General features: G+C 43.2%; 1 protein-coding gene across 8 annotated transcripts in view; it reads left to right on the forward strand.

Moving 5' to 3' along the window:
• Nucleotides 1–13,378, forward strand: part of LOC146008165 (uncharacterized) — a 147,299-nt gene that overhangs the window by 6,382 nt on the left and 127,539 nt on the right. For all 8 annotated transcript variants that reach the window (XR_014444472.1, XM_083147158.1, XM_083147157.1 and 5 more), the window contains one exon: nucleotides 4,226–4,367. The gene's annotated coding sequence lies outside the window, so the exon portion shown is untranslated. The remainder of the gene's footprint in view (nucleotides 1–4,225; nucleotides 4,368–13,378) is intronic.

Raw genomic sequence — 13,378 nt, forward strand, 5'->3', positions numbered from 1 at the left:
GAGCGCCTCTCACACAGCGCCAGCACCCGCATGATCCCCTCTCCGCTGGCGGACGCCAGGGGAGAGGCACTCCATTGAGATGCAGGAGCATCTCAGATGCTTGACCATCTCAGTAAGTAATGCGGCAGGGTACTCCCTAGAAGAAGGCCCAGCCAAAGGCTGAAACACGTTGGAGATATCACACACAGAAAAGAGGAAAAAAGAAAAAACGAATCGAACCCTCCCAAAACCACCACCCCCCCCCCCCCCCACTCCAGGAGACAGTGAACCAGCAACAGCGGAGAAGATCGAGATAGCCAAGCGCCATCACCCGCAGTAACCTGGTACCGCCAGCGAGCATCATCACAGGGAGCGAGGATACGGTGAAGGCTGCCCGAGTGGAAGACACCGGCTGAAGCAGAGACGGAAAACACGGGCACAACGGAGAGGGAGTAGGTGAGTAGGCCAATCTGTAGGCAGGAGAGCGCAGTGGCAGGCGGCTAACCAGCGCCAACCACTTCCCGCCTCCCTGTCAGAAGAACCGCTCTAGACCCACCAGGGACGACAGGCAGCACAGCATCCCGGATGGCGAATGGCGCTGACCTGTTACCCTGAAGAGGAACAGTGCATGGTTCCTCCGGACCAGCCACCACCAACCCCCAACCCACCAGTGCACAGTGCCACCCGCGAACCCACACCTGACGCCAGCCCAGAGCACAAGGGACCCAGACCCGGTGAAAAATAACAACTAAACGGCAGAAACACACAGGCTAGCACCTAATACAGCACAGTGCGCGGGTTACCCCCACGAATTTGCGGCAGGGTACAGCAACCCTGCCAACAGGTTTAGGGGTTCGGTAGCGCTGGGTCTCCTGCACAAAGGGGGGGTGCGGCCGCAAGTGCGTCTAATGCACAATAAAGGAGGCATTTGCCAGTGCTACATATGTTACATACTGGCAAATGCCTCCATTTTAAACCCCCACTATCCACGTGGCCATGTTGCATCCATCCATCCATGTTGCAGTAAAAGTGAAGCAAATAGAATATTGCCCTACAGTTGGGGGAGCTATACACCTTCTCTGAATCTGATGCGGACGGCATCCTGTGTAAGGAGAATTTGATCACGACTGCAGGGGCTGAAATACCTGAGCATTTGTATAGTCAACTCCTAAAAATGAGAAAAAGAGAAATTGACTTCCATTTACACGCTGTTACCCTGTCGGACTATTTCCGTATGAAAATGATCCCGAGAGGATTTCGGGTCAAAAATATTCCCACCATCGGGCGGTACAACCCAGAGTTTTGTCGAAAATGGGCAGGAATATTGAATAAATGTTCGTTCGATTGACTACTGCTAGTAATCGAAGAATCTAAACGTGAGAAATCCTTGGTGACTGAGCAAATAAATGTCTTTGAAACTGCACATCTGCCGACACTATCTAATGATGCTGATGCCAATTGGCTTGAAAAGCTCACTCAACAGGTGGAGCGCTATAAGATGGAACTGGTTAAATTCAAGAAATCAAAGATTGAGACGGTCACCAAAGACTATGCGGAACAAAAAGTCTATTCCTGGGTAAATAACAGAAATGTACAATTGGCCAGACAGCAAAGGGCACGTAAATTTAGGAGAGTGAGATTTGACACTGAATCTTCAAGTGGAGCGGCTTCATCAGCCAGTGAGAGTGATCCTGGAACTGATTCCAGACCTGGTACCTCCAAAAAGCCCCCTCCCGGGGTGGCCACCCGAGCCCGAAAAGCTGGCACCGCAGAAAGTACACCAGACGTGCAGGCCAAGGGCAAAGGAGGAAAGAAGAAGCCATAGGATCCAACCTGGTGTTTAATTTGTCGGACAGAACTCTAACCGATACAGAAGTCTCTGTTCTCAATAAAGGCCTTACTTTCATTCCTACCCACTCTTGTGAATCTTTTGACAATAAGGTGGACACTTTCAAATTCTGTCGACCGCTTCGGTTGAAAGAACATTTTGGCGACTCTGATATGCCTAGGGAGGAGTATCCCATCCGTGTAAAATCTACTTTTGACCCAATGTCTACAAATGTAGCCATTAAATATTTCTCTCGTGAGATGGATAAATTTGTGGACAGCCCTAATAAGTCATTGCAGAGTCGACCTAATTTGTCCAAGGCCGAAATGAGAGCTTTACGTGATTTGAGCAAATATCAAGACGTCACTATCCGCCCCGCTGATAAAGGCGGGGGAATAGTGGTGCAGAATCTTAGCGATTATAAGGAGGAGATATATGGCCAACTACATGACCCTTTGGTCTATGAAAAATGAAGTGGGGATCCCACTATGGAGTTTACATCTGAATTAGATTCGATCTTACTTGCAGCTGTTACTAGGAACCTTATCTCTAAGAAGGTCTGTGATTCCTTGATGTTGCAATTCCCTAGGATACCGGTGTTTTACACCATCCCCAAACTCCATAAAAATCACCTGGTAGACCCATAATCGCTGCCAATGACTCTCTTTATTATGTTATCTCTGAATTTTTGGACTTTTATTTACAGCCTGTCATACAGCATTTGTCTACTTACCTTAAAGACACTACTTCTTTGTTACTCAAATTGCAGGATTTGTCCCCTTTAATTGGTGCACATTGGATGGCCACGATAGATGTCGTGAGCCTATATACCACCATTCCACACAATAGGGGGTATATACGCCACTCGTAAACTGCTTTCCTCTAGTCCTCACTACAAAGGCCCAGACATTGATTTATTTTTACAACTGCCCCTCACCCGCAACTATTTTTTGTTTGATGGTGCTATTTACAATCAAAAACGCGGGTGTGCAATGGGTTCTTGCGTAGCTCTGAGCTACGCAAATTCCTACATGTACAGTATTGAGCAGGATATACTTTTTTCTAATCCTGTGATAGCGAACAGTATTTCTTTATACTGTCGTTATATAGATGATATCTGCCTGTTTTGGTCTGGACCTGAGGAAGCATTACGTTTATTCCTGTCAAATATTAATGAGAAAGATGTCGACACTAAATTCACATTTGACATGAGTAATGTGAATGTCCACTTTTTAGATGTGTCCATCACTATTGTTCAGAATGAAATTGTTACCTCTCTATCACAAGGAAATTGAGAGAAATACATTGTTGCAGGCCCAAAGCCATCATCCGCCGGCCTTAAAAAGAGGCTTGCCTTGCTCCCAACTCCTCAGGATATGGCGGATTTGTACCAATGAATGTGATGCCTTGGTTGAAATGGATGCTCTGATGAGTAAATTTCTAAAAAGAGGATACAGTTGGGCTAACCTGCAGGAAGCCAAATTTAAAGGTTCTAAACATCCCAAGAAGTAACACTCTACATCCTCGGATAAGAGATAATCTCTCTGATAGGATGATCTTCCCCATGGATTACTCTACCACCTCCCCTGACATTGTACAAAAGGCCAAATCATATGGCCAATAGTCAGCAATGATTCCTCTCTTACCATACTCAAAAATAAAACTATTATGCCAGGGTACAGGAGAGGTAAAAATATAAAACAGTGGGTAGTCCATAACGATATTTCATCCTTCAAGAGCAGTCAAACTCCACATTTTTTAACCAGGAAACCCGGTAATTATAGATGTTTAGGCTGCACTACGTGCAATGCCCTGGAACCTGGTGACAGCTTTTCACACCCTAGATCCGGCAAAAAATATCGGATCCGATTCCCACTCACTTGCTCTAGTACACACGTGGTGTATTACATCAAATGCCCGTGTGGTAAATTGTATGTGGGGAAAACCATCCGCACTTTTAAAGAGCGGATGGCCTTACACCGGTCTAACATTAGAAAAGCCATGGAGGGGAAAAGCAATGAACAGCCTGTTGCCAGGCATTGCATCCTAATGAATCACTCCTTGGCATCTTTAAAATGTAAAATGATAGATTGGATTCCCCCTTCTGCCAGAAGAGGAGATCGCAGCAAATTATTGCTGCAAAGAGAAGCACGTTGGATAGATAGATTGCAGACAGTAGCCCCTTTAGGGCTAAATGAAAAGCAAAGTCATTATTGTTTTTTATAAATTATTATCTCGTTGTTCACATTGCCTTCTATGTGCTTTCTCATCTAATATGCCCCCTCTGTATTACTAGTCATGTTTCAGTGCTGCTCATTCATATTTGTGTAGCCACCATGCCACTCTCAGTTCGTTCGATTGTGTCATATTCATGCATATTGCCAAATGTAACTGTGTATGTCCGTTGTCTCCTGACAGTTCCCATGGTGATTTTTGTTGTGGTTCCCTGTACACGCCCCCTGGGCTGTCTGTCGTGGCGCCGGTGCGTGGCGCGCCTCTTGTGACGTCATCGCGACTTCCTGTCGGGTGCAGCGTGCAGGAACATCATGTGGGCCATTTGGTAAGCTATTTATATGTTGTGTATTGTTGTTATTATTACTGTTGTCCTGACGAAAGAGGTATAATAAAACCTCAGAAACGTTGACATTACACTGCTGTGTTGCCGATTGATTTCTATTGAAGAGACTCCGTGAGTGCCGGCCTTCGCTCCCCTGTGAGCACCCGTTCGTGTATTCCCCTAGGCAGGGTCACCTGGAGCAATTGCCGTTTGTTTGTACTGTTGTTTGTCACCTCCCCCCATATATATATATATATATATATATATATATATATATATATATATATATATATATATATATATATATATATATATATATATATATATTCTATCGTTCTGTAATCCTGGCACTCACTGCTTAGACAGGGTGCCTTCCGTGGATCCCTTTGGGCAAAACAGCCTAGGAAGATCCTACAATACTGCCCTGACGAAAATATGAATAAATAGTGAAACGTTGGCATCTGAAAAAGGCTGTTGATAAGTTTCTCTTGTGACTGATTGATATATATATATATATTTTTTTTTCTGTGCAATGTCTGCCTTTGTTTCCTGCCCACAGATGTTAAGCCCTGTACACACTAGCTGACAGGTTCTACCTTCAATTCAATGATATCGACAGTAAGCCCAGGCAAACGATATTGTGCATACTAAGTATCAATAAAGCTTTCCCAAATTGAGAAAAACTGTTCTGCCTTTTCTTTATAAAGGGAAGGGAAAAGGATATGGGGAGGGGGGAAAGGGTATAATCCAACATACATTGGTTTAAGTATAAACAGCATAAACGTAGTATGGCATAATAATACAAAGACAAAAATGTGAACAAAGCCAACAATAAGATTCGGTTATAATATTAGGGCGTAAACTAGGTGGTTTTTCCAGTAAATTAGGCCATGTCAAATAGGGTTTCTCCTTCTGTCAAAGTTATATACTCCCACCATCATGACCATGTCAACACTAGGGAAGAAGGTTTAGGGGGAGAGTGTAGGCCCATTGTTTCCATTTGGAACGAGTGTTGAATTTTCCTGACCATTTTACAAAATGGAGGAGGAGGAGAAGGGTTTTTCCAGTCTTGGGCTATTTCAACAGGGGTGACTATGAAAAAATGCCATAATACCTAACATTTGGACTGTGGAATGTCTGATGGATAGATATGAAGCAACGCCGGAAATGGGGATTCTTGGATTAAGACGCCAAGGACTTTGGAAGCAAGATCGAAGACTTCCTTTTAGAGTTGTCTTATTTTTGAATAGGCCCAGAAGATGTGATAGGCGTCTCCAATCTCATTGCAATCTCTTCATGCAGTTTAGCAGGGCTAAAGTATAGGTCATGTAAGAGATTGAAATGCATTTCTAAGTGATTGCTACATTTAGATAAGTGAAATAGCCTCCCATCAGAGGTGGTAGAGGCTAAGACAGTAGAACAATTTAAACATGCTTGGGATAGGCATATGAATATCCTTACAAAGAAATAAGGATTAAAAAGGGTTGAGTTTACCTGAAGGGTAAAAAAAGGGGCAGACTAGTTGGGCCAAATGGTTCTTATCTGCCGTCAAATTCTATGTTTCTATGTTTCTAGATATCTTATGTGATGCAAGGTAGATTTTTTCCCATTGGTGGGAGAGAGAGCACGCCATGTCCCATTTTATTTGTATGGGGGATTTATCCTTTGAGACAGTTACCCATAGCCAGTTTTGTTAGTACTTTAGGGAAGGGGGGGGGGGGGGAGGCAACAGTATCGTGACCGATGATCTTACTGTACTCTTCAGCCAATGAACAGTCCGGCCATAAGAGAATAGTTCCTTATCTGGGAGGTTAAATTGAAGTTGGAGAGCTAAAGGGGCTTATGGAAAGACCATCTACTAATGCGGCGATGGAAACAATACTATAGGATATTCAGTTAGTAAGGCTTAGATTTGGCAATAATTATGATATGGGCATGCAGAGAGAGATTGCAGGAAGGGAGGAAGACAAATTTTGAGGATATCACTAGTGTGTCCCATGCAGAGAGGGAATCTGATATAGTGCGTATATTAGTGTATGATTAGGGTCTCTGTTAAGAAGGGGTCCAGAGGAGATCTATTAGAGATGTACCCGAGAACAACTGACTCCAGGTCCACCCATTGTTTTTTTGCCTTCAGGTAAAAACCAGTCATTAATTTGGGCCACTAAACAAGCTTTTTGGTATTCTTTAAATCCGGAACTTCTAGGCCCCTGTGCTTCCGCAGTCTAGTTAATCTCTTATATGCTATGCATATATATTTAAAAATTATAGAGTGGATTCGGTTAATGGTTTGCTGTGGGACTAGGTACGGGATTGCACGAAAAAGGTACATTTAGTCTTGTTAATATTGACGTTTTAAATGCTGCAAGCCTACCAAGCCAAGATATTTCCAGGCTGAACCAAGCTTTTAATGATTCATCAATCTGGGAAATGAGGAGTGAAGTTAATGTCTGTGACCATGACTAAGAAGTTGGGGATATTAACTCCAAGGTACACAATGTAATCCTTCCAATTATATTTGTAATGCAGTTTAAATGCAGAGATTTTATCTATGTTCAGGTTGAATGGCAGGGCTTCAGTCTTGGTCATATTGAGTTTATAGAATGACGCTATGCTGAAACGGTCAATGTCCTGTAGGGAAGGTAATGAGGTGTCAGGTTTTGTTGCCAAGAGAAGAATATCATCAGCAAACAAGCTTATCTTATGAAGAGATGAGCCCACTCTCACACCTGGGAAGGTTAAGGACTGACATATCGCCAGGGGTTCTATAGCTAACACATACATGATAGGTGACGGGGCAGGACTGTCTCGTTCCATTGGAGATCTTAAAGGGGGGGCGATGTAAAACCGTGTCTAAACAGAATTATTTATTTTTGAACATAGTTAAAGAAGGGGGAGTAGGGTGAATCCATTGTTGGAAAATAAATGGCAATTCTGCTGTTAGTGTCAGATAGTTAACCAACTCATCTAAAGCAAATTGATTCATCTCAATCCGGAATTTCTTAATGACCTTACAGTGCCATAAACAGTTAGATAAATATGCTGGGAATATTTTGGACACATCTGGGCACATTTTGGTTGGGTGTGGGTCATAGTAAGGTCTACATGCATTGGTTCGAACACTGAAGGTCGACATACACCAATGTTGACCTCTCTGAAGGTCGACATGGAGTTAGGTTGACACATGTTCACTTTCAGAGGTGTCGACCTTGGTGTATTTCGACCTTCCCCAACCAAAATGTGCCCAGATGTGTCCAAAATATTCCCAGCATATTTATATAACTCAATGCATGTCGACCTTCCTCTTGTCAACCTAACAACCATGATAGCTGTGGTTCAAATTTGTAGATCTAAGAGACTGGTCTGGTCTGTTTCCAGAGACACAGCAAAACACACCAGGAAAGAGCATTTGGACACCTACCTGCCACTTTGCACCACTATTTTGGATCCAGACCAGCCGCATTTATATCTACAAATTTGAACCACAGCTATCACGGAGGTTGACAATCGTTCTTATTTCCATTATGGAGGATACTGCTGCTATGCATTCCGAACTTGATTAATTCCCCTAATGGATTCCAACTGCTGTAAATATATCTATATACCGTGTTCCCCAATAATAAGACAGTTTTTTATTTTTTTTTCAGTCCAAAAAACACCATAGGGCTTATTTTAGCCCCTCAGTCCTTCTTTTATCCACATCATGCCCCTCAATCACCTTATACTTTAAGCACAACTGCTGCTTTCCTTTCCTTCTGCATTTTTCAGCCACTCAGCCTTTCCTCCACCACCGCTCAGCTCCCACCTGTGTACAGACACCACACTCAGTCCTTGAGCTACGCAGTGATGTCGCATGTATAATGCATCCCTGGGACCGCTGATTCCAGAGCAGAGGCTTCAGCGGTACCAGGGCTGCTACCACAGCAGCAGCAACTATTTCATGCAGGGGGGACTGAGCAAAATGGGGATTTAGCTAGGGCTTATTTTGGACCGTTGTCCAGAAATAAGGGTAGTGCTTATTATCAGGGTATATACTACTTAAATTGAGAGAGATTTTGCTCTGGATATATCTTTATGTGGACTTTCCTTGGTGGTATACATAGGAACTGACCTTACAGCTATATGAATCACTCAGTAAAGTGCCAGAGGTGCTCTGTGTTCCCCCATTATTTTTTTTATTAATTTATGTATTTTTTTTGTGTACCTTATTGTTGTTTATTATTATTATTAAATTAATGTTCTTTTAATTGTTTATCTCTACTTTCTTCACCTTTTTGTATCTTTCACCCAAGGGAATTCTTACTCCCTTCAAAGTAGCAGCTTTGCAACCCATCCATCTCGGCACCCGATTGTGTTGTCTAGGCAACAATCTTTTTTTTTTTTTTTTTTCAAAACAATTTTCCTTTATTTTGTCAAATTTCAGTTTTACATGACATTGTTTCATTACAAATTTCCACAATAGTAATGGACATTCCATTATCAACAATTCTGACAAAGATTAGATGAGTGTATATCTATGTTTAACTTCTGCATTAATTATGTTCTGGTATTGTTCTCACCATTTCTCATCTCTTCCCTAATAGATGGTTTATTGCCATTACTTAGGTTGACAGTTTAATTCAAATTTGGTCATTTATCACATTTCAAACATATTAGCATACAATTAACTATCCTACTGCTATTACCTATCCCTCCCCAACTTTTTATCCCCTCCCCCTCCCTTTTCCCCGGAAGGCTACTTGGTATGATTAATCAATTCGAGAGTGATCTATGTAGGTACCATGTGGTGTCTGTAAATAACTTATAGATGTGTGTCTGTGTGGATTGTGGTAAATAATCAACATACACCCCCCATTTTCCACATCTGGGAGCGTGTCTCTTCTGTCCATATACAGGGTCTGTGTTAGCGTCTGTTTTACTGCCAACAAAAATGGGGGGGGGATGATACCGTCCAATTTCTGAGAATTATTTTCTTTGCCACCGTTATAACCATAACCACAAAAGGGGTCAGGGCCCTTTTTCTGCCCTGGAAATCCCAGTTGCAGAAATTTGCCAAGAGCATGGCCGATGGGTCTTTGACTAACTTCAGGTGACATACCTCATTAATAAAACACATCACTTTGTCCCAGAATTTTCTGAGTCTGCCACAGTCCCACATATTGTGAAAGAATGAAGCGCATGAGCTTTTGCATTTTAAACACAACCCCAAATCCCCTGGTATGAAGTGTCTCCTTTGAGATTGTGAGATGTACGCCTGGTGAATCGTTTTGAGATGCACCTCTTGCAGCATAGAAGATTTCAGCGTCTTAAGCGTTTTTTCTATGGGTTTCACTAAGTACTCTGCTAAAGTAACTTGTGGGATGTCTTTTTCCCATCTTGCCGCTATTTTAGACCATATACTTTCGTTAGACATAGGTAATAACTCCGCATAAACATATCTGATTTTAAATGGCCCTGTCTGGCTCAGCACAAATATAGAATGTAGGGGGTCAGGGGTATCTGGGGTCTTCATGACTGGTGGTAAAGTTTGGGCATAATGCCTAGCTTGCAAATACATAAAGAATTCTCCTCTATCAATTTCAAATTTTCCAGCTAGTTCTTGAAATGATAACATGTTTCCCCCTGGGTCAAAGATGTCTCGTATTGCCAAGATTCCCTTCGCCTTCCAACGTAGGAAACCTGAGTTCATCAAGCTAGGTTGGAAAGCAGGATTGCCCCATAGAGGGGCATGTTTCGTCGTTCGGTGGTCCCTACCCAGTTTTTTATTAACCGCCAACCATGCCAAGTAGGCATCCTTGAATAAGATGTTATTGATTATCTGCGGGGGTAGGTCTGAGCGTGGAGCATGCAAGAGGGCCGCCGGTGAATAAGGGGCAAATATCGCCTCTTCCGTGTTTCTGTGGGTGTAGCTCTCCGTGCCCAATAACCAGTCCAGGTTGTATCTCATTAGTACTGACTGTGTGAATGCTAGGATATTTGGTATACCCAGGCCTCCCTCACTTTTTTTAGAATATAGCTTGTGTCTCGAGATTCTAGGTTTCTTCCCCTGCCACAAGAAGGTGAAGAAAGCTGTTGTGAGTTTTTTCATGTCTGCCTTAGAAAGGCTAATTGGCAACATTTGGATCCCATAGGATATTTTGGGAAATATAATTGCTTGCAATACTGCCGCCCTTCCGAGTAGCGAAAGGGGGAGAGACCTCCATGCCTCCAGCTGCGTCACGACCTTGTTTATAATAGGCTTGTAATTAAGAGGGTAGAGGTCCTCTATGGAGCTTGGAATGAATACTCCCAAATATTTCACAGATTGAGACTTGACTCTAAATTGGCCTAGCAATTGTTGCGGAACCGACGCAAGGGAGCATCCCGACACCTTCAACAACTCCGACTTGTGTATATTTACCCTGTATCCCGCAAAGGAACCATACATCTCTAGCGTGTCTAAAATGCTCGGTAATGAATGGGCTAGGTTGGAAACAAAAAGCATCATGTCATCTGCAAATAGACAGATTTTTAGCGTTGTTGGACCAATATTAATGCCTGAGAAGGATTTTTCGGATCGTAGTGCAATAGCCAGTGGCTCCAAGGCCAGAGCAAACAGGAGAGGCGAGAGTGGGCATCCCTGGCGTGTGCCTTTTTGAATCGGGAAAGTCTGGGAGAGGTGTCCATTGCATGCGATTTGAGTGAGAGGATTCCGGTATAGGTTTTGCAATAGGCCCGTAAAGGTCTCCGGCAAACCAAATCTATGTATTGTTTCAAATAGATGATCCCAGATGACCAGGTCAAACGCCTTTTCTGCATCCATGGAGATTATTGCCTGGTCATCTGGGGTCATCCCTCCCTCTATGCGCTGGACTGCAGCCAGCACTTTCCTAACATTAACCACCGAATGGCGTCCTAGGATGAAGCCAGTCTGGTCTGGGCTAATTATGGCAGGCAGTATATATTTCAATCTATCCGCCATTATCTTGGTTAGTAATTTGTAATCTACGTTGAGTAGCGATATAGGGCGGTAAGAACCCGGGTCTTCTGGATCTCTATCTGGCTTGGGGAGGACCTTAATCACTGCTGTATTGAAGTGAGGTGGAATCTGTTCCCCTTTAAGGATGGCATTAAACATATCAGTAAGTGTGTTACTAATTTTATCTACTAGAATTTTATAAAATTCCCCTGAGTAACCATCAGGGCCGGGGGCTTTCAACGGTTTCAATTTTTTAATTGCAGATTTAACCTCTTCTATTGATATAGGTGCCATAAGGCTTTCTCTGCTGGACTCAGAAACCTGTGGCAGTTCCTGGGAGGCCCAGAACAGCCTTTTTTTTTCTAAATTTAGGGGTCCTTGTTTATATAGCTCTGTGTAATAGTTTTGAAAAATTTTAATAATGTCAGGCCCCCTGTTAACTCTTTTTCCGTCAGGGGTTTTTAGGATGGGTATAAAGGCTGATGGCCTTGCTCCCCGAATCAGGTTTGAAAGAAGACGGCCGTTTTTGTTCCCCTGTTTGTAAAACTGAAAATTTACATTATTTATGTGTTGAATAGTCTGTTTATCTAGAAGGGAGTCATACACCAGCTTAGCCTGTATGTATGCTTCTTTGTTTGTTGGGGAAGGGAAGGCCTGAAACGCTGCGTATGTGTCTGTCAGTTTGTTTTGAGCTTTCAATAAATCCGTTGTCCGATCTCTTTTATTTTTTGAGACATACGAAATAATTTCCCCCCTTAACACTGCCTTTGCTGTTTGCCATAAGAGCAAGGGGTTATCCGCATGGGATTGGTTGTCCTGCAAAAATTCTGCCCATCTCGCCTCCAAAGCCTGCCTGAAACCAATGGAGTTGGCCAAGTATGAAGGAAATCTCCACTGCCTATGTGATCCAACATCTACTGAGGTAGCCAATGTACACCAGACCACAGCATGATCTGATATGCCTATCGGTTCCATTTGAGCATCAAATAATTTGGGAAACAGGGTAGCCGACACAAGCAGGTAGTCGATGCGTGACAAAGTGCCGTGCGCCGCTGAGAGACAAGAGTATTCTCTGTCTGTCGGGTGCAGCACTCTCCAGCAGTCTAAAAGATGCAATTGTTCCGAGAGACAAGATATGCCTATCGCCGGGGGGGTGGGATTGCGCTTAGGCCGTGAAGATTTATCTAAGGCGGGCTGGGCCACCATGTTAAAATCTCCCCCGAGGATTACATGTGAGTCTATTAGTGGGCACAATCTAGATATCAATTTACTGAAAAATACTCTGGAGTATTTGTTTGGCGCATACACATTGCATACCACGTAAGTTTCCTGCAGTACTGAGATTTCAGCCATTACATAGCGCCCCGAAGGGTCAGCATATAGCAGTTTAGATGTGGAGGATAACCCCTTTCTTACCAGGATCGCTACCCCCCTGGCCTTGGACGAGTAAGAAGCACTAGCCACCACTTCAAAGCCCATCTGACCTAACTTTGCATGCTCCACCTCAGTCAGGTGTGTTTCCTGAAGAAGGATTATATCTGCTTTCTGTTTCCTAAGGTAGAGGAGAATCTTTTTCCGCTTTATTGGGGAATTAATCCCCCCCACATTCCACGAACATATTTTAATTTGTGCCATTACACTTTTTTAATTCTGAACACCAACATATAATCACCTTCCAAAGTAGCCTCTCTCTCCCTCCCCTATAGTACATCCCTCCCCCCACCCTTCCCCAACCTGCAATCTTTAAACAAGTTAACCTCACTTCCCCTCCATTAGGTATAGAACAAAGACATACAAGGCAAACAAACAGATAACACATAAACTGTAAAACAGTATTTGGAAGGAATCTTCCAAAGCGATTCATCGCTAACCTTTGAACTTCCGTAGTAACTTCACTAGCCAAATGGCTCTAATGCACTTCTCAGGCAACATTTCTGGGCCGGCACCCCTTATGAGACTACTTAACTTAACTGGATATAAATGACATTCAATTAACATCAGCCGTTCCCAGGCGGGAAGAATCCCAAGAAAGAAAAATAGAACTGTTATTGAAGTA

This window comes from Crinia signifera, chromosome 6 (assembly GCF_055691185.1).
Source record: "Crinia signifera chromosome 6, ASM5569118v1, whole genome shotgun sequence".
Lineage (NCBI taxonomy): Eukaryota > Metazoa > Chordata > Amphibia > Anura > Myobatrachidae > Crinia > Crinia signifera.